The following is a 19084-nucleotide window of genomic DNA, read 5'->3' as shown; positions in this document are numbered from 1 at the left end:
CAGTTTTGGTAGTTTGTGTCTTTCTAGGAATTTGTCCATTTCATCTAGGCTACGTAGTTATTTGGCATACAACTGTTCATGGTATTTCCTTATAATCCCTTTTGTTTCTGTAAGGTTGGCAATAATGTCCCTTCTTTCATTCCTGATTTCAGTAATTTGAGTTTTCTCTCTCTCTTTTCTGTGGTTAGTCTAGCTAAAGTTTTGTCAACTTTGCTGATCTTTTCAAGGAACCAACTTTTGGTTTTGTTGATTTTCTCTATTGTTTTTCTATATTTTACTTAGAAAATTTGTTTGTTTTTCCACTTTAATCATTATTATTTCCTCCTTGCTGCTTGCTTTGGGTTTAGTTTGCTCTCCTTATTCTAGTTTCTTCAGGTAGAAGGTTACATTATTAATTTGAAATCTCCTCTAACACATGTGTTTATAGCTATGAATTTTCCTCTAAGCACTGTCTTAGTTGCACCCAATCAGTTTTTGTACATTTTGTTATCATTTTCACTTGTCGCAAAGTGTTTCCTAATTCCCCTTGTGATCTTTTCTTTGGCCCATTGATTATTTAAGAGTGTGTTTTTTAATTTGCATGTATTTGTGAATTTCTCAAATTTCATTGTCTTACTGATTTCTAGTTTTATTCCACTGTCATCAAAGAAGCTACTTTGTATGATTTCAACGTTTTTAAATTTATTGAGGTTTCTTTTGTGCCCTGACATGTGGTCTGTCCTGGAGAATGTTCCATGTGCACTTGAGAATAAGGTGTACTCTGCTGTTGTTGCATGGAGTGTCCTATAGATACCTGTTAGGATTAGTTAGTTTATAGTGTCGTTCAAGTCTTCTATTTCCTCATTTATCCTCTGCTTGATTTCCATCAATTACTGAAAGTATGGTAGTCAAGTCTCCAAATATTATGGTGGAATTGTCTGTTTCTCCTGTCAATCCTAAATCCGGGATGATCCCATCTCAAGATTCTTAATTTAATTACATCTGCAAAGACCCTTATTTCAAGCAAGGTCACATTCACAGGTAATAGATGGACATATTTTGGGGAGTGGGGGCACTGTTCAACCCATTCCAGGAGGGCACATGAGCTAAATGCACAAACAACAAAGATCTCACCAGCCATGAAGTTCTTGGAGGCAATAGGAGCCCCACTCCCGGGCCCTCTGGCTGCCTTTCACTCCCCCCACCCATCAGAGCCTTGGGAACAAGAGGCCCATTAGGACCCCTTTCTTGTGTGTCCTACCCATGGACCAAGGCTCTCACTTGCAGGTGCAAGACTTGACCAAGTGACTTATGTCCCAGCCTCAATACTGGATGGATGGTAATCCCACTTACTGAGCACCAGTGACCCCCAGATGAGGACTGTGCATTTCCCACCTCCCATTTCCCCTGGGGGCTGGGGCTGTGCCTGGGGGACCATCAGGGATTGGCAGGTACTTACATGAGAAACAGGGGATCAGCATCAAGGGCACTTTGGGCTAAAAACTCCTTTGCAGCTTTCTTCTCCCCATTCTGTTCTCACTTTCCAAAGGCTTAAGCCATCACAACTACAGGCAGAAGAGTCATCAAAGATTGGGGGCTCATCCCTGAGCTCCCTTCCTCCATCATGGTGAACACTGCATCTACCCAGGGGCACAGCCACCCAGCGAGGCCTCCCAGCTGGGGCAGGCATGGCTGGACCCCCATCTCTGCCCCAGGCCTTCCTGTCACTTTCCCCTTGGCTCCCCTCCCTCTAGTACAAAACCAAGGGAAATAGCCAAATTTCACTTCCTCTCCTACTGGCAGTTCTATTCCAGTTTCCATGGAAACAGCTATCTGAATGTGGGCAAGGAAGGGGGAGCAAGATTCTTTAAAATAATGATAGCTGAAAAATTTTCATGGGCCTGTATTTCCTGCTACCAGGGTTTCCATGGAAACCCAAGCCAAAAACACACTAAATCAAGAAGGTACTGGGTGTCCCCCACCACAGGTAACTTCAGGAGAGCTCCCAGGGGCAGGTGGCCTCCACCACAGCCCTCCGCCCCTGGAAGGGATGTTTGCCACCCCCCTGCAAGGATGCAGGAGCATCCCTCCCAGATTGCTGATGGAGCCGCTGCTCCAAATCCCACAGGGGAATGGAGATGCCCAGAGACAGGGAAGGAGAGGAGGAGAGGCAGCTGCTTCCCATCCTGAAATAGGACCCAAGACGCAATTCTCCTCCACCCAGGACCACAGGGCCTGTGCCCAGGATGTGTACTAACAAGGGAGGGGAAGGAACACTGGGGTGTGGGAGCCCTCCTCCCTGATCTGCATCACACACTCATATGCACACACGCAATCTCTCATACACCACACACATATCACACACACACACATACTCGCACACGCCCTGGCATCCACATGTTTGCAGACTTGCCCATTGGCAGGTTTGGGGTCCACTTCACCTTCTCCAGCATTTGCTGTCAGTGGGATGCAGGCCGGCAGGGCCCTGGTCAAGTCTCAGGTAAAGCCAGGCAGCCAAGGATGTGGATGCAGCCATGCCCACCTCGTGCATCTCACTTTGAGATGGACGCTCACTGCCGCCCCGAGACCTTGTCCAAGATCCCGTCTGCTGTGGAACCATGGGCCAGTACCTGTGGATGTGCCCAGGCAGAGGGCAGCCACGGCACCCTGCCCTGAGGTTGCAGCACCTGTGGACCCTGTGGCCTTTGCAACAGAGGTTCCCAGCAGGAAAAAGTCAGCCCTTACTGCCTCCTGTCGCTTGGTCCCACAGAAGGCGTGACTTAGCATCCAGAACGCAGCCTGGGTCCAGCGGCCCTGCCCCGGCCTGAGAGAGTCTTCTGAGTCCTCTCCCCCTGCCTCCTCCTGATGTCGCCTCTTCTTCCAGTTAGACAACACTCAGGAACACCTGCTGGATTTTTTTCTCCTTTTAACAAGGTTCCCAGGTCTTAAAGCAGCTCCTTTATTTCCAAGCAGTTGAACGCACAGTTAGGTTTCTCTCAATTTCCCGCCACGACAGTCACATTTGAAAGAGATGCTGCAATCAAGAGGCAATGAACACGCGCGATGCATCCGTGGGGTGTTTTGAGCTACCCCTCCTTGTGGGCCAGGCCCGTGCCACCTCACAGACTCTCGGGGAATGCAGAGAAGTTTCCTGCCGCGTCCCACGGGGCAGGCGAGCAGTGCCGGGGTCCGCTCCCTGCACCCACCCCACCCATCGTGCAGACACAGGCTGGAGACTGTGCACTTTGTAACAACCCCGTCAGAAACGCAGAGCAGGAACGCCCTTTCCCGTACAGAGGGCACCTCGAACTTTCACGCTTTCATTAAAATTTGAAGTAAACATCTGCTTTAACTCATCTGGCCTCATCTCAGATGCTTCACCTGGATATTTCCAGGAAGAAGAAATTTTCAGGGTTCTAACAAGACGGGGTGTACGTGAGCGTGGCCCGAGGGTGGTTTTACCATCCCCTTAACTCAGGACCCCGGGCCTGGCAGCTGATGTTTGACAGACACCTCGCGGCCGGTGAGAACTGAGCGTGAAGAACACACGCGCTGCTCTGTGCCGGAGCCGGCCCCCAGGATCGTCTCCACTCCTGCGAGTCGGGCAGAAGAGACCAAGACTTCCTCGTTCCAAGTCATGCAATATTAATGGGACTCTAGAAGAAACCTTTAAATTTATCTTAAAGAACAGACAAATGTCAATGAGCAGCCAACTTCACAAAGTGCGAGATCAAGAAGATGCTTCATCAGCCTGCCCAGAAGCGCTCGCGGCTTTGACGGGATGGCGTTTCCTTGAATAGACGGCCAGTCGTGCATCTTTCACCCGCACGCTGGGGCAGGCGCCGGTGGTATGAGGTGCTTACTCCTCCCGGAGGAAGTTACAGCAAAGGTGAGACCAGAAAGACAGACAGCTAATCCTAGAGAGAGTGGTGGCGTCGCTGCCAGACCACAGCCCCGGCGAAGGCCTGCAGGTGGGACGTGGTAGCAAGCGGGCAGCTCAGCCGGCTGAGGGCAGAGGCAGGAGGTGGCTGCCCCTTGGCAGGCAGGGCCCAGGCCACAGGTCCAGGGACTTGGAAGGCGTCCTCCGTTTGCTAAGGGCTGAGGGAGAGCCTCTGGCAGGGTGGGGACACAGCGGACTCGTGCTCTAAGGTCCTAGAGGACCTGTAGCCATGTGGCTGGGCTTCCAGGGGTTTTACTCCCTGGTCAAAGGGGGCTCCACCAGGCCTTGCCCACCACAGGCCACCTAAGTCCCCTGGAGCTGCAGCGGAGCTGAGGCAGGGTGGCCAGCCTGTCCCCATTGCCTGGGACGCTCCTGGTGTTCACACTGAAGGTACCTCGTCCCAGGAACCCCCCACCAGGGGTGGTGGTCACCTGGCAGAGGAGATCATGGGAGTCGAAGGCCCTTCCTCTAGGAGAGGCGAGCAGAGAGTAAAGAAGGAACAGCAGGAAGAGGGAGCGGTAGCTGTGCTCCCCACCCCAGGTTGTACACCGTGTTCCAGAGATGTGGAACAGAGCTGGGGGTCTCTGCAGCCCTGCACATCTGACCCCAAAGCCCAGGCCCTTGAACTCTGAACTCAACCCTGGTGGGAGGGAGGGAAAGCAAAGCAAAGCAAAGGAAGAGGCCAAAAACACTTCACCGACTCAGAAACTTTGCCCAGGGCTGGCCCTGCACCTGCCACCGTGAGGCCTGGACACTTGAACTTAACCAGAACAGGTGGTCCTGGAGCCCTGCACAGCCTGGCCTAGGGCTGTCACCCAGGAGGAGGGAGGTGCCCCGCCCCTCGCTCACGGGCCCCCAGCCCCCGAGGAAGAAGCGGAACAAATATTTATGCGTGTCCACCATGGAATGAAGAGGGACAGCCGTGGGTCGGCGCTCTGCATAAAGTAGGTCACTTCATCCTTCCAGCTCTTCTAGGAGGTGATTTTGGTGGACGTTTGACAGCTAAGGAAACTGAGGCACAGAAAGGAAATTGAGACACAGGGTTCCCCGGTGCTGGGATCTGGTTGCAGATCTGTCCCCATTTCTCCTCCCACACACAATGGTCACACAGGCACAACCTGGGCCAACGCCTCCCTTTGGTGGACAAGCCATTGCTTCTCCATGTGGCCTTTGCCCGTGGGCCCCAGTGCTGCCAGAAGAGACGAGTGGAGCCCCCAGAGGGCTGCCTGGCTGAGGGGCCCGTCAGAAGAGGGAGGTGTGCTTCAGGGAAGAAGGACAGAGGAACACGGCCCCACATGGCAAACACAGTTAAAACGTCCTCAGGGCCCGGCTGCCAGATCCTCCCTCGCGGATCCAGAATCACAGCCCTCTCGCCTTACCCATTTCAGAGAGCCACGGCTTTGCAAGTGTTTAATTCTGATTGTGTAGAGGCCCCGTCGAAGGTGAGCATGAATGTCGGAGGGGAGGCCAGCAGTGTCCGGGCCAAGAGGGCTGAGGGCAGCAGGGCAGCTACAGCCTGGAGGGGCCACAACTGTGGTAAATGACCCCTAAGCTGAGCTTCATCCAGAACACACAGCTCCTCTCCTCGGGTTTGAGAAGCTGGTGGGGGCGGTTGGCCACGAGCAGCAGAGCGGAAACCTCTGGGCCTTCCAGGCTGACCCCAAGAGAATGCACAGCAAGTGGGCCAGCCGGCAGGCAGCCAGGAATAGGCAGAATCAGCCGGGAGACCTTCTGAGGAGGATGAAGCAGCAGAGTCGTTCTCTAGAAGCTTCCCTCCGCCTTCTCGCCTGGGTTTCCAGGGCAGACAGTCAACTGTGCGGCGAGCTCGGGGAGTCACCCACCATTCCCTCCGCCAGTGCATAGAGGCAGAGCTGTGATTAGCAGACACAAAGCCCTCGGCACAGAAAGCTCCCTAGATTCCAGACAGCATTGCAGGACAGATGTGGGGTGAAGTTCCTCTTTTAGAGACCTGAAATATTCATGAGACTCCTGACGAAGCTGTCACATTTTTCTTAAGGGACAGGCAATCTTCCATCAGCGCTGCTTTCCCTATGACGGGCAGGGCGGAGCGGAGAAACGAGAGCTCTGAGTACGTCTGACCCTGCGGCCTCGCCAGCGCTGGGTGCAGCCCTTCGCCCTCACACAGCACCCTCCAATGTCCCGGCGCAGTCGCCCAGCATTTGCAATTTACAAAACCAACAGAAATGGCAGAGCACTTAGTGAGGAGGAGCTCAACCACATTCCTACGGGGCTGAGAAAAGGTCAGCGCAGCTCAGGAACGTCTGAACGATAAGACAGCTAACGTTCAGTGTCACTCAGTGTGCTGGGCACCATCCCATGTACCCTGACTTCCCTGCACCTCACCTTCCTCGTCTGTAAAGTGAGGATAATGGGGGACAAGCTCATCGGATTGCATGTGCCCATTGAGTCTCTCCAGGTGGTACAGGCAGGCAGTGGCTGATGAACCGGATCAAAGCCAGGCAGATGGGCCGAACAGCAGGTACCCTGGCTCCCATGGGGTCTCTAGGGTAACTCAGCCACCTGTGACAAGGATGCCCAATGGGACTGATGGGCCAGACTCTGACGGGAGACATTTGGGGAGGGCAGGTGGTCTGGCGGGGTGGCAGGTAAATTCCCAGCGTGGTGACAGGAGGATAAGTGAGTTATACGGTAAGAACCAGGAGGAGGGTCTGCTGAGTCTATCGCTGAGCAACCAGTGCCGGGCTCGGGGACAACACAGACCAGCAGAGCCCCTCCGAGCCCACCCAGGACCCTTGTCCTGCAAAGCGCTCTTTGTGGGGTAGCATTTGCTAAATCTCCTCCTGGATGCCCAAGGCTCCTCCTATTGGTCCACCAGGCGGCGCAAATTTTCAACCAGAAAACAACCTCAGGGCCTCACTGCCCAGGAGCTGCTGACCCCCTAGAGCCTGGGTGCCCACCACAGCCACTCCTAGAGCCTGGATGCCCGACCAGGGCCCCCTGTCCATCCCCCAAGAGACCAGGCCATGACCACCCAGCAGAGACCAGGCCGGCTGCAGACTCACTTCGAGGCCGGGGTCCCCACCGCCTCTCCCAGCTCCAGGGAGGCAGACTTGCCGGACCCAGTGGCCCCCACATCCCCCGCTCGTGGGCCCTCTGCCACCTGTGCTCTGCTGAGCCTCACCCTACACCGGCCTCCCCTCCTCCTCTCCCCCAAAACTTGCCCCTGCGCCCGCTCTACCCCCAGATCTCAGATGTCCTCTCCTCCTGTTCAAAGAGAAAACCGATGTCAGCTTCCTGCCTGCTCCCACTGCAGCAGGGGGCGCGTCCTCCCCCTGTCCATCTTAGGCCCTGTGACGGTGAATTTCCTGTGTCAACTTGGCTGGGCCACAGTGCCCAGCTATTTGGTCAAACACTAGCCTAGATGTTGCTGTGAAGGTATTTTTAGATGAAAATCATTAAACTTTGAGTAAAACAGATCACCCACCATTGCGTGATGGGCTCAACTAATGAACTGAAGGCTTTAAGAGAAAAAGACTGAGGTCTCCCGAGGAGGAGGGAATTCTGCCTCCAGACAGCCTTCGGACCTCGACTTTTCCCTGGGTCTGCAGCCTGCAGCCTGCCCTGCAGACTTCAGACTCCGCAGCCCACACAATCGTGTGAGCCAGTTCCTTAGAATAAGTCTTTCTCTGTGTGTGTGTTTCACTGGAGAACTTGACTGATACAGGACCCTCTGGTGACGTCAGTCTCTCCTTCCAGATGCAAGCAGCCTAAAGACCTGCATGCACACACACACACACTCACAATATACACACACATGCATACACTCACACATATACACAGACACACACGCTTACACATCTATACATACATCATGCACATAGACTCACACATACACACAGACACATATACACAGAGAGACACACACACCCCTCCACAACTCAGACGTCCATCCCAGGCTGGCCCCTAGGCCAGGGCAGCCACCCAGCTGGGCAGACTCCCCGCAGGAAGATGGATCTGCTGAGCCCCTGCATTGACTTCTACCAAACCTTTGAGCGTCCTCACCAGAGAACAGGAGAAGACAGGCCAACGCCCGCAGCTCCCTGGCGGCGGCTGATCTGGAGCATGGCCCTGGGAGAGGGATCCTGTGGGATCAGGAATGAGCCCTTTAACACTGAGATGGGCAGAATTTGTGGGCAGGAGCATGCACCGCTGGGACAGAGGCTTGCTGGCGGGCTGTGATGGGGTCGGCAGGGAAGGAGCTGGTCCAGATCTTGGAGTGTATAGGATGGGGAGGGGTCAGAGCACACTGGGGGCACCGCCTGCCAGAAACTTCACTGGGCTAAGGGCCAAGGACTCACCTGGGAGACCAGAAACTCTTTTGTGCCACCAACACCAGGATGGGGGTCTGTGCCTCCAGCCCTTCCCACCCCAGCCTCAATGGGGCTCAAGGGGGCGTGTATCATCAGCTTATCAACACACCAGGACAGGCAGGAGAGCTACCTGATGGCTTTCACAGCTCTGATAGTGACTCCAAGCTCTTGCCTGGGCCTCGACCCCTAGGGGAGGAAGCAGAACAAACTGAGACCCAGGGAGAGTGGAAGAGGGGAAGAAGGGGAGGCCGGGGAGGAGGTCCCCTCTGGCTCTGTGTGGACAGACGGATGGCCCAAGAGGAAAAGTGAGGCAAGCTTTTGCTGCCTCCTCTGGATTCCAACATCTGTGACCTGCTCCTCACAAGACTGTCCTGTCCCGAAGTGGACGTACCGCCGGCTCTTCCGAGTCGTGGCGGAGGGGAGGAGTCGATAGTTCATGTATCACCATCACTCGAATTAGACTCCCGTTCACCCAACACGCAAGGTTGGTGACCCTTAGGGGTCAGGGATGCAGAAGGAGGGACACTGCCTGCTGGGGCACCCTTGGGGGCAGCAGAGGGATATTTGGGGGAGGGAGACGAACTCGCACACCCTGCGATGCTGCCGGGCCCGAGGGTGGGGTGAATGAGATGCTCTAGGCGGGGAAGCTGCTGCTCACAGCAGGAAGGGGCAGGCTCAGTGAGCCAATCAGGCGGCCTCTGAGTGAGGCCTCTGTTTCATCTTGCGGCCTCTCATCTTGAACAAGCAGAGCAGCCTCGGTTAGCAGGGCCGAGCCCACTCTGTGCACACAAACCCCACGCGTGTGAAGACAGCATTGTCCCCAGCCCGAGCCCCTGCCCTGCCCAAGTTCTTGCTGAGCCCGCAGAACACAGCCCCTTGGAGGGCGGAGGGGCTGGTCCTGCAGTGCCCTCCCCCATCCCAACGGCCAACCTCTGGCCACGAGGCTGGGGTCCACTCCTGAGGGCAGGCTATTCATCCCGTGGGGTTCAGGTCACCAGAGCCAGCCCAGGCTCACTGGCATTTCCAGCAGGTCTCTCCGGTTCCAGAGTGACCAACCTGGCCAGGCCACAGACGTGGTCTCCCATGTTCACTGCCTTGTGTGGCCAGTCACAGCCCCAAGGAAGCCAAGATGGGTGGGTGTCCATGGGACCCTGGCGTTATATCCACCGTCCTCAATGGCACACACTCGGTCCTTTATCCCCATCATACCCTCTCTGCAAGACCCCCCGATAATAAATAAAGTGTCTTTATGACTAGCTGCGTGTCTGTCTGCACAACGCAACAGTTCAGGAGCGAGGCCTGACTAATCTATGAACTTCTTTCCAAATATTCATCTGATAGGTTCTAAAAACAGGGAAAACAGCATCATCAAATATGTAATAGTTTTCTGAAATAATTACGCAATCCTGAGGAAATTCCAGGATTTCTGTGCCCCTGGGCTGCCCTTGGCCGCCAGGTAGCCTGCGAGGGGCAGATCAGAGTCTCCGTTCTCTGCCCCTGATCTCTGACCTCCCGGCCCAGGGCTGGCTCAGGTGGTGGGGGGATGGGCTGGCACTGAAGGTGGCAAGTTCCCCCCCCAACGTGGCCACCTCTCCTGGGGACCCTAAGCTATTCAGACACATGAGGGTGACCCCAAACAAGCTGAAAAGGGCAGAAGCACACAGAACAGCAACAGGAAAATTCTCCCGCAGCCTCGCTCTGACCTCCCAGAACAAACCCCAACTGCACAAGGGGCCTCGTTTCACAGCTGCGGACAGCTGGGCCGTGGTCACTCATGGCCACCACAGGCCTCCCTGGCCTTCACCGACCAAGCAGCTTCCACAGCAGCGACCGTCAGAGCTGGAATCACCCCGTCCAGGGGCCTGTAAACCGGGCGGCAGCGGGGTGTTCCACCTGCTACCAAGAAGCGAGGGAAGCGGGTGACAGAGTAAGGTGTGGGCGTGGAATGTGCGTCACCCGCTCCAGGCTGCTGCAGCCCAGGTCTGGGTGACAGACTGGAGCTCAGAACACAGGGTTTGCGGGACGTGCTGACCCACAGGCTCTCGCCCCTCACAGCCACGGTGGCTTCAGAGCGGGGACCCTGGGCTGGCCCTCTGTGGAGGCCTGTGGGGGGGGCAGGGCTGAGGGCAGAGGGGCACTATGTCCGGGGGTCCTCAGACACTCTCCTGGGAGGATTTCCTCCATTCTCAGCGGACCGAGGAGGGAGTGGGCACCTGGCTGAGGAGTCTGAAGTTTATCCGCAAGACCACGGGCCGGCACGCCGAGGCCTACAGGCCCCGTCCAGCCTCTTCCTCTTTTCACATGGCTACCAAGCTGAGAATGGCTTTTCCATTTTAAATAGCTGAAAACAACCAAGAGGAATAATATTTCGTGACACGTGAAAATTATATGGAACTCAAGTTTCAGGGTGGTAGGTAAAGTTTGACAGGAACAGGCCGCACTCGTCTGCTTCCGCACGGACTGGGCTGCGTCCACGCTCCAAGGCAGAAGCAAGCTGTTGCAGCAGAGGCCACAGGGTGCCCGAAGCTTAAGCTGTTTATTATCTGGAACTTAGAGGAAAAGATTGTCGACCTTTGCTGAAAATAATCGGGAGCCGTTAAAGATTTCTCACCTTAGAAGGACCAGGAATAAAACGGTGATATGGCGTGCGGCTCAGAGAGAAAAACTCTCAATTCTCCTCTTCCCAAAGGCAGAGTGATTCAGACAGGAGAAACCACAACCTGCACGCCAAGTGGAAAGGCCCGCAAAACATGGCAGGCCAAACCGCTGAACGTGCAAACACTTATCTCCAAGCATGCACGAAACCATCGCATGTCCAATTCTTGCGGCTCACAGGTAGCCCCACTGTGTGCCCCCAGGAATCTGACAAACACTTGGCCTGAAAATTTCACTGAGCAGAGGATGCACTGACCTGGCAGCAGGCACCACATGTGCTATCAGGTCAAGACGCCGCGTCCAGCTGGGAATCGGGTGGAGAGGTGGACAGGACCAACAGGGTCTGGATCCCAATGGATGCTCCAAGGTGTCAGGCTACTGGGCTCGCCGGACTCAAATCACATCCAGGGGCTGGTGGGGTCTGAACAATCCTTCTAATCATCCAGTTATCAGTCTGAGTCCGAAGGCCTGAGAGCCAGAAGCTCCGACGTCTGAGGGCAGGAGAAGAAGGACATCTCGACTCAAGAAGAAAGAGGGAAAATTTGCTTTTCCTCTGCCTTTTTCTTCTAAAAGGTCCCCCAATAGATTGGATGATGCGGCCCACATTGCTGAGGGCAAGCTTCTTTCTCCAGCTGCTGAATCACACGTTAATCTCTTAGAGAAACACCTTCATAGACACACCCAGAACTAATGTTTCACCATCTCTCTGGGCATCCCTTAGCCCAGCCAAGGTGATCAATAAATTAACCACCACAATGAAAATGATTAAAAATTTCAGAAAGGTGGGGAGAGGATGCAGAACGTGCTCTCCTTATAAGTACTCATTGACATGTTTAGTTAACACTTCTTTGAGGAGCGTGATAAATCATACACATACAAAAAAGAAAACATTCTCACCTAAATACTTTTAAAGGATATAATTTTTGCATAAAGGTAAAATAATTACTGTCATAAAAATATTAAAAAAACACATCAAAGATTTTATTTAACTCATTAACTAAGGAAGAAACCAGTAAGATACTAATTGGTAAAAGGAGAGTTATATACACACATACAGGCAATCGAGTATGGTGAAATAAGTTTATAAGTAAATAAAAAGCTGGTCAATATCCACAGTCAATTGTATTCCACCAGATGTAATTTATTTGCAATCCTCTGGGCAAGAACCATTTGCATTACTCTAAGTTGTCTACAGCTTACAGAGTTGTTAAATGGCCCACAGACGATGAAAGACACGGGCGACAGAATTGGAGGACCTAGACAGGTGTGCCGGATGAGATGTCTAGTAAGCTTTATCCCCGCTTTAAAGTCTTGAGTCTTTCCCAACAATATCCTAGCAAGGTAAGAGTTCTGTGCGCCTATAACCCCTGGGTGCTCCCTCCTCTGCCTCTGCGTCCTGCCTTGGGAAGGGTGTTTGGTTCCATTCCAGAGCCCCTGATTCCCCAGGTCATCAGTAACACAGAGCATTAGGCATTTGCAAATACTCAGTGTGAGAAGAACACGAGAATTTCACAGATTCCAGTGATATCAGTGACTTAAGCACAAAGACGGCTGTTCCTGCTTTTAGAATCCTAGAAATCCTAGCAAAGGAAGGACCTCTCAGAACGGCGTGGCCGTGCTCACTGGAGAGGATGAGAAACACCGTGGGCTGTGCCCTGAGCCCCACCTCACAAACCCACGGGGAGCAGGGCAGCAGCGTCACAGTGCCTCTCTCATCCCAGGGGTGAGCCTGAGTGTGAGTGGTGTGTCTGTGCGTGTGTGAGTGTAGGTATGCGTGTGAGTGTGTGTGCTTGCTGTGCATGTGTGTTTGTGGGTGTGCATAAGACTTTGGGGAACGAGTAGTTGACATAAGCATCATACAGAAACCATACCAGGGGGCCAGCTGAGCGCTCGCTCACGGCAGGTAGCCCACCTGTGGAGGGCTCTTGCTAGCGAGGCCAAGAGGAGAGCGTCGTCCCCATACAGGCCAACATGCTGCGGTTCGTCACTCCAGACAGACACCCAGCCCTGGTCAGCCCCTCGGCACCCTCCCTTGTACCCCGAGGGGCCAGCCCATCAGTGGGGCTGGGAGTGCTCTTGGCTCCATGACTGTCTTGGTCCCAGAGCATCCCCTGCACTGAGTGCCTCCCAGAGCCCACAGGGCTGCCGAGATTCTCCTGGAGGTGACCAGACCAGTGGAAGGGAGCCATCCTCACCTGCTCCCATGAAATGCCATCCTCGGTGCACAGCCAAGGGGACACGGCATCCAGTGACAGGCTCGGCTCAAATAGAGCCAGAGAGGCTGTCCCCACCACTGTGGTGAGGAGGAGCGAGGGTCAGGCCCGCTGCTGTGCCTTGGGTGTGGAGAGGAGTAAAGAAGCAAGGGTGGGTCTTTCTCTATGTTTTACAACATGGGGCAGCTGCAGAGCACCGGGCTTGGGACACCCGGGTCCTTTGTGAGCATGTGGCAGCCAGAGCCAACCCTCTGGCCCTCAGCACTCCCACCCAGCTAAGAAAGCCAGCTTGCAGGGCCCCATGGGCAGCTCTGGCCCTCTCTGCTTGACCTGGGAGATGTCCCAGCGTCCCCTGGGTTCCTGGTGGGCGTCCCCCTCAGCCTCTGGCCCCTCCCTCCCCGTGGACATGAGGGGACACCGAGCCCTCTGCCTGCAGTGCTGCACCAGGAGCCGCCCTGTCAACACCACAGGCCAAGGCTGCAGACACCATCTGTGGAAAGACCTGTGACAAACCACGGCAGTGATGGCTCCCCGGGGCCGCCACACTGTGGCCTCGCCGTGGGGTTGCGCCACACTGAGGACCGGTCAGCATGCTCACTGCAGGTACCAGCAATCACTCTGGAGGGGAACAACTGTCTTCGCTCTCATTTGATGTCACTGCGTGGCTGGTGGCTGGGGGACCTGAGACCATAGGAGGAGCCCTTAGCCGGTCAGCCTGGTCTGGACGGCAGGCGGGGTATTGCTCAGAGTTACTGTCACTGCTTAGGCACACCGTCCTTAGACCTGTGACGTCTTTCGAGAAGTGGTGGAGCTTCCACACTACGGGTGGACCCTAGAGAAAAGTGGTCCCTGAGGAGCGGGTCCCAGGAAACTGCTGCTCAGCCTGGAGGCAGAGGGAGTGCATGCTGGTGGCGGGTCACGTTGAGCGCGATTCACCGTTTATGATGTATTAGCCTCCCATGGCTTGCTGAGGAAATATCACAAACTCTGTCACTTCAAACAGCACCCATGGACCATCTCACAGTTCTGGAAGTCAGAAGTCTGCAGGGGTCCCTGGGGCTAACAGCCCAGTGTGGGCGGGACTGGCTCCTCTCTGAGGCTCTCAGGAGAATCCTTTTCTTGCTTTTCCAGTTTCTAGAGGCCACGGCACTCCTTGGCTTCTGCACCCCGCCCCCCTCTATCTTCAGAGCCAGCAACGTTACACGCCTCTGACCCTGCCTCTGACTGACCCTCCAGCCTCCCTCCCACATGTTTAGGGACCCTGGTGATGACATCAGGCCCAGATAATCCAGGATAATCTCCCCAAATCTGGGTCAGTTGATTGGCAGCCTTAATTCCCCTTTGCCCTTAACCTACGTGTTCACAGGCTCTGGGATCAGGACGAGGACTTCTTTGGGGACTGCCCACCTGCCGACTCATCCCCCGTGGTCCCTTGTGGTCCCATAGTCCTCTCTGCCCCTACGCCCAGCACCATACCAGGGTTCACACGTAGAGAGGCTCAGGAGCGGTTTGTTGACTGGAGGACAGGACAGAATTTCACAAATGAGGAACTCGGGCTCTGAAGGTAATTTGCTGGAGATTGCGGTTATCAAGTGGGAGAACCAGGACCAGAAATGGCACAGCCCATGTTCTCAGGCACTGCGTGAGGTCTCTTCAGGAAGGAACAAACCATGGGAAGAAAACTCGTGGCTTCTTACTCGGGAGGTTATTCTGCCCCCAAGTCATTGACATCGAAGAACAGGCTCACCGTCACCTGGGGAGTCGCGGTCAGGACGGGCCGTGAATCAGCCTGCCGTCGTGTCCTGGATCCGAGCACAGGGCAGTCACAGAGAGACCGTGAAAGCGGCAGCCTGGTTCCCACGGAGGAGAAGCAGAAGCAGCCCAGTGCCCGGAGCAGGCTGAGGCGCTGGGCCCCGGGCCTGGGAACGGGCATCCGGGCAGTGGTGCCACCCCCAACCCCAGAGACCAGAACAGCCCACATGGGTGGGGGACCCTCAGCCAGGCGCTCAGCCGGAGGGGCCCCGCCCCCCACCGGGGAGCTGGCTGACCGCCACACAGGTTTCAGGGCTTAGGAACCCACAGGCCAGGACGGCCCGAAGCGCCATGAAGTCAGGACTGAGCCAAAGCACCTGCTGACAGTGCCTTCTCTGTGAGACCCCAGTGCCACCTGGGAGAACCCCAGCCAGCCGGAGAGCTGCCAGAAAGGGCGAGAACAAAGGGTGGCAAGAAAGAGAAACAAAACACAGCAAGGTAGACCCCCCAAAAACCCCTCTGCTGACAATGAGCCTGTAGAAAACAAGAGTCCAGATCAAACGAAAGAATCTAACATTACTATATTAAGAGGACAGCACAGACTTCTGTTTCAGCAGAAACACTCCAGCACTCCCACCTGAAAGTTGGATAAAACAGCTTTAATCTCATCTAAATGCGGGCTGGGCGGGCACAGGGCCCATAGCTGGCCAGCCCCTGAGAAGAAAGGGAAGCCCTTTCACCTGGGGTGAGCGCCTGATCTCGGAGCCCTGCTGCCTCGGTGCCCGCCTTCGAGGGGAAACCAGGGAGACCTGCGCTAAATCTGGCCATACGCGGGCTGTGCCCACAGCATAAGAGGGAGCAAGAAATAAACCCACTCTCGGGGGAGGTGATGGGGAAGCCTGCTGGTCTCCACTTGGCGTTATGAAGAGGGAAAAGCAGCCTCCCCTTCTGAGTCGTAACAGCAAAGGGCCTCAGTCAGCTCTGTAGTCCAAAAGCAGTGACTACAGGACTCCTGGATAAACTCTGATTCGAAGTCAGTGCAGGTGTAACCCTCCCAGCAACTGACAAAGCCCAAAAATAAATAAAAGAGACAGAAGAGGATGAGGAGGGGAGCAAGCAAGGGAGGGAGGGAGGGAAAGAGAAAAGGTCCTGCCTGGGGGAATGGAACGTCAACCCGGGTCTTAAAGGCCCCTGTTCACAGGCCAGTGAGTCCCTCAAATGACGCACAAGGGACAAAGGCACCATGAGTGACAGGGAAAAAGCAAAGATGTCCCTGAGACTTTAGATGTTGGAAATACCAGACATACAATATTAAAATTTTTTAAATATGCCTTAAAAATTCAAAGGAAGCTTAAAAAATATTAGCAGGGAATGAGATGGTTGGAAAAATAATAAAACTTCTAGCCAAACCCGAGTGAAACAGCAGCAGGTTAGACAGAGTCTGAACGGGGTCGGGGACATTCCCAGGCCGTCGGCCATCCACGTGTGCAGACAAAGCCAGCCCCAGCAGGCCAAGGACAGACCCCCAGCAAAGACCAGGCGCGGCCTGTTGGGAGTGAAAGGACCCCAGGAGCTGGTGTGCCCGAGGGTGGTAAAGGGGTCAGGGATGTGGACAGTGTCAGCTACACTACCAAAGAGAAAAGACAGACATCAGAAGGCACAGACCCCCAACAGCAACAATACTTGCCAGGGGGTCTCCTTCCCTCCTGTACTGAGGGGTAGGAAACACAGACAGAGTTTGCAACCCACAGACCTTCCCCAAGAGGGCTACTCAAGGATGCGCTTCAGCAGGAAGAGATGGCGACTGTAAGAATCATAACTTAGCGGCTGGCCTGGTGGCATAGTGGTTGGCCCAGTGGCATAGTGGTTAAGTTCGGGAGCTCCACTTCAACGGCCTAGGGTTCACGGGTTTGGATCCTGGGTGCAGACCTACACACTGCTGATCAAGCCATGGCGGTGTCCCACATACAAAACAGAGGAAGATGGGCACAGATGTTAGCTCAGTGACAATCTTCCTCACCAAAAAAAGAAAGACTAGTAACTTGACATTTTTGAATTAAAATCAAAGCTGTAAGTTGACGAGAATACAGTTGGGGGAGCCTCTGGTCTTAGCCAGGAGGGGATAAGCACTGAGCAACCTCAGGTTTTGTCAGTCACACGTTTGGTCTCCAGAGGGGGCAGTTTTCCAGGGCAGTCTTTTCCTCAGGGTCTGTGGACCACACCCCACGGTGCCATTCATCTAGTAGTCACTGAGCGCCCACTCTGGGCCAGGACTCTGCCAGGTTCTGCGGGAACCACGACCGGTAAGACAGCTCCATCCTAAGGTCGATCACCATCCCTGGGGAGGAAGAAGATCGATAAACAAGTTTTGAAGCCTCAGTTAAGGATTCTCCCCCAGGATTCTAATCCAAATGATGTTTAAATTATCCACACAATATTCTGACCCTGTGGACGCCCCCTCATACCTCTGGTAACCCTTCGGGTGATGGCAGCACTGGCAGGCTAGACCCTTGGATCAGCGGCTGCCATGCATGTGTACAATGTCACCATGAAGAACCTCATGTCCTAGCCTAGCTCTGCCTCTCGCCCAGCTGTGTGACCTTGGACAAGTTAATTAACGTCTCTGCACCTCAGTTTATCTGTTAAACAAAAGTGGTAACTGTCCATGCCCCATAGGCTTGAGGGGAGAATTAAAGTAATTAATATACATAACGCCCTCAAAATGGTGCCCATAGGCACTTTCTGTCATCATTATTATTTACTGCATGATCACAAACACAGGAGGGTTTCCCGTAACCAGCAGAACCAGAAAGCTGGAGCTTCCATCCAGCTCTGTCTAGACCTTTGCCCCCCTGACCAGGCTCCAGATACGCCCTCAGCTTACATGGTTCTTCGAATCACACGTAGGTAAAGTAGTTTAGATTGCTTCCTTTTTATCCTGTTTCTGCTGCCAAATAGACCAGGGCTCGCCCTTCTGGATGACCAGGGCAGCCGCCCACACTTCAACCGCTCAGAAACCCGCACGCCCGTCTGCCTTCCCCAAATGCCATTCTTTACACTGGAGCTACACGTCTAGTTTGCAGCATGCTGTTATTGATCTTGTCATAACAAACTCCCTGCTTCGCTTTGCCAGGTCCTGTCACCTCTGTTCATCAATAATACATTGTCTTTTTAAAAGCTCAAGCCCCAACATTATAAAGTGGTCATCTAAAAATTAGCTATTTAAATCATCTGATTCAATTCACATTCTCTGCTCAGCCCCCAGACTGAAGCCTGGATCAGTGTTTGTGCCGGCAGAAACAAGGTCACTCCGTCAATCGTGGGCCTCCCCTCCTGGCCCTGGCTCTGCTCTGCCAATGGCTTTCCTTCCTCAGAGGGCTGCAGGTTTGCCCAAAGAAAAACAAGTGCAAACGAACGCCTTTGCTCCTTCGTATGTCAGGGGTTAGACTATCTTTGGAAGCTGTGTGCCCTGCGTGGGTAGACACCGGGCAAAGCGCCTCAGCTCCAGCCACCCACAAGGCAGAGAGGACGCCTGAGACTGCGCTAACTTGAGCGCACTTCTCAGTTTCTGGTAAATGTAAGAAACAGCAAAAAAGACATCCAAGGCAGAGGATCACAAAAGACAATATTTGATACTGAAAACATCCTCCTTTTTTTTACCTATATTTGGTTCTTCCCTAAGACAAGCTTCGCAGTGAACCAATACCGCATCTGAACCAGTCAGAACTTGTAGGACGAGCCCCTTCAGTTCCAGCACCAGCTAGTGCTTGGCCAGCTGACCACGGACCGTGGACCCAACCCCTGCAGATGCCTGAGGCAAGGCTTGCTCTCCAGCTGTCCACAGTGGTCGTGAAGGCCCCTTCCTGTTAACTGGCCACCGCCTCCAGTCCCTTGATCATCACTGGAAACTCATGCGAGTCCTGGGATGAGGCAGGTTTGATTTTCCGTTACTGACAGTTCCATTTAATACGCACTTATGGAGTGACTACTGTCTACTCGACTGGGGCCGAGGTTTTCATGGAAGCTGTGCATACATAATGAGCTGTGCATGTGTAATGAGCTGCACACAAATACTGAGCTGTGCATACGTAATAAGCTGTGCATATGTAATGAGCCACACATATATAATGAGGTGTGCATACCTAATGAGGTTGCATACATAATAAGCTGAAAACAGCAGGGCATGTGTCAAC

General features: G+C 54.1%; 1 long non-coding RNA gene across 1 annotated transcript in view; it reads right to left on the bottom strand.

Moving 5' to 3' along the window:
- Window positions 1-11887: 11887 nt before the first annotated feature.
- LOC138920471 (uncharacterized) overlaps window positions 11888-19084 on the bottom strand; it is a 155243-nt gene continuing 148046 nt past the window's right edge. The window contains exon 3 of the long non-coding RNA XR_011431699.1: window positions 11888-17229. This is a non-coding gene — a long non-coding RNA (uncharacterized lncRNA). The remainder of the gene's footprint in view (window positions 17230-19084) is intronic.

The sequence above is a fragment of the Equus caballus genome, chromosome 1 (genome assembly GCF_041296265.1).
Source record: "Equus caballus isolate H_3958 breed thoroughbred chromosome 1, TB-T2T, whole genome shotgun sequence".
Lineage (NCBI taxonomy): Eukaryota > Metazoa > Chordata > Mammalia > Perissodactyla > Equidae > Equus > Equus caballus.
This window is presented reverse-complemented; position numbering and strand designations above follow the sequence as displayed.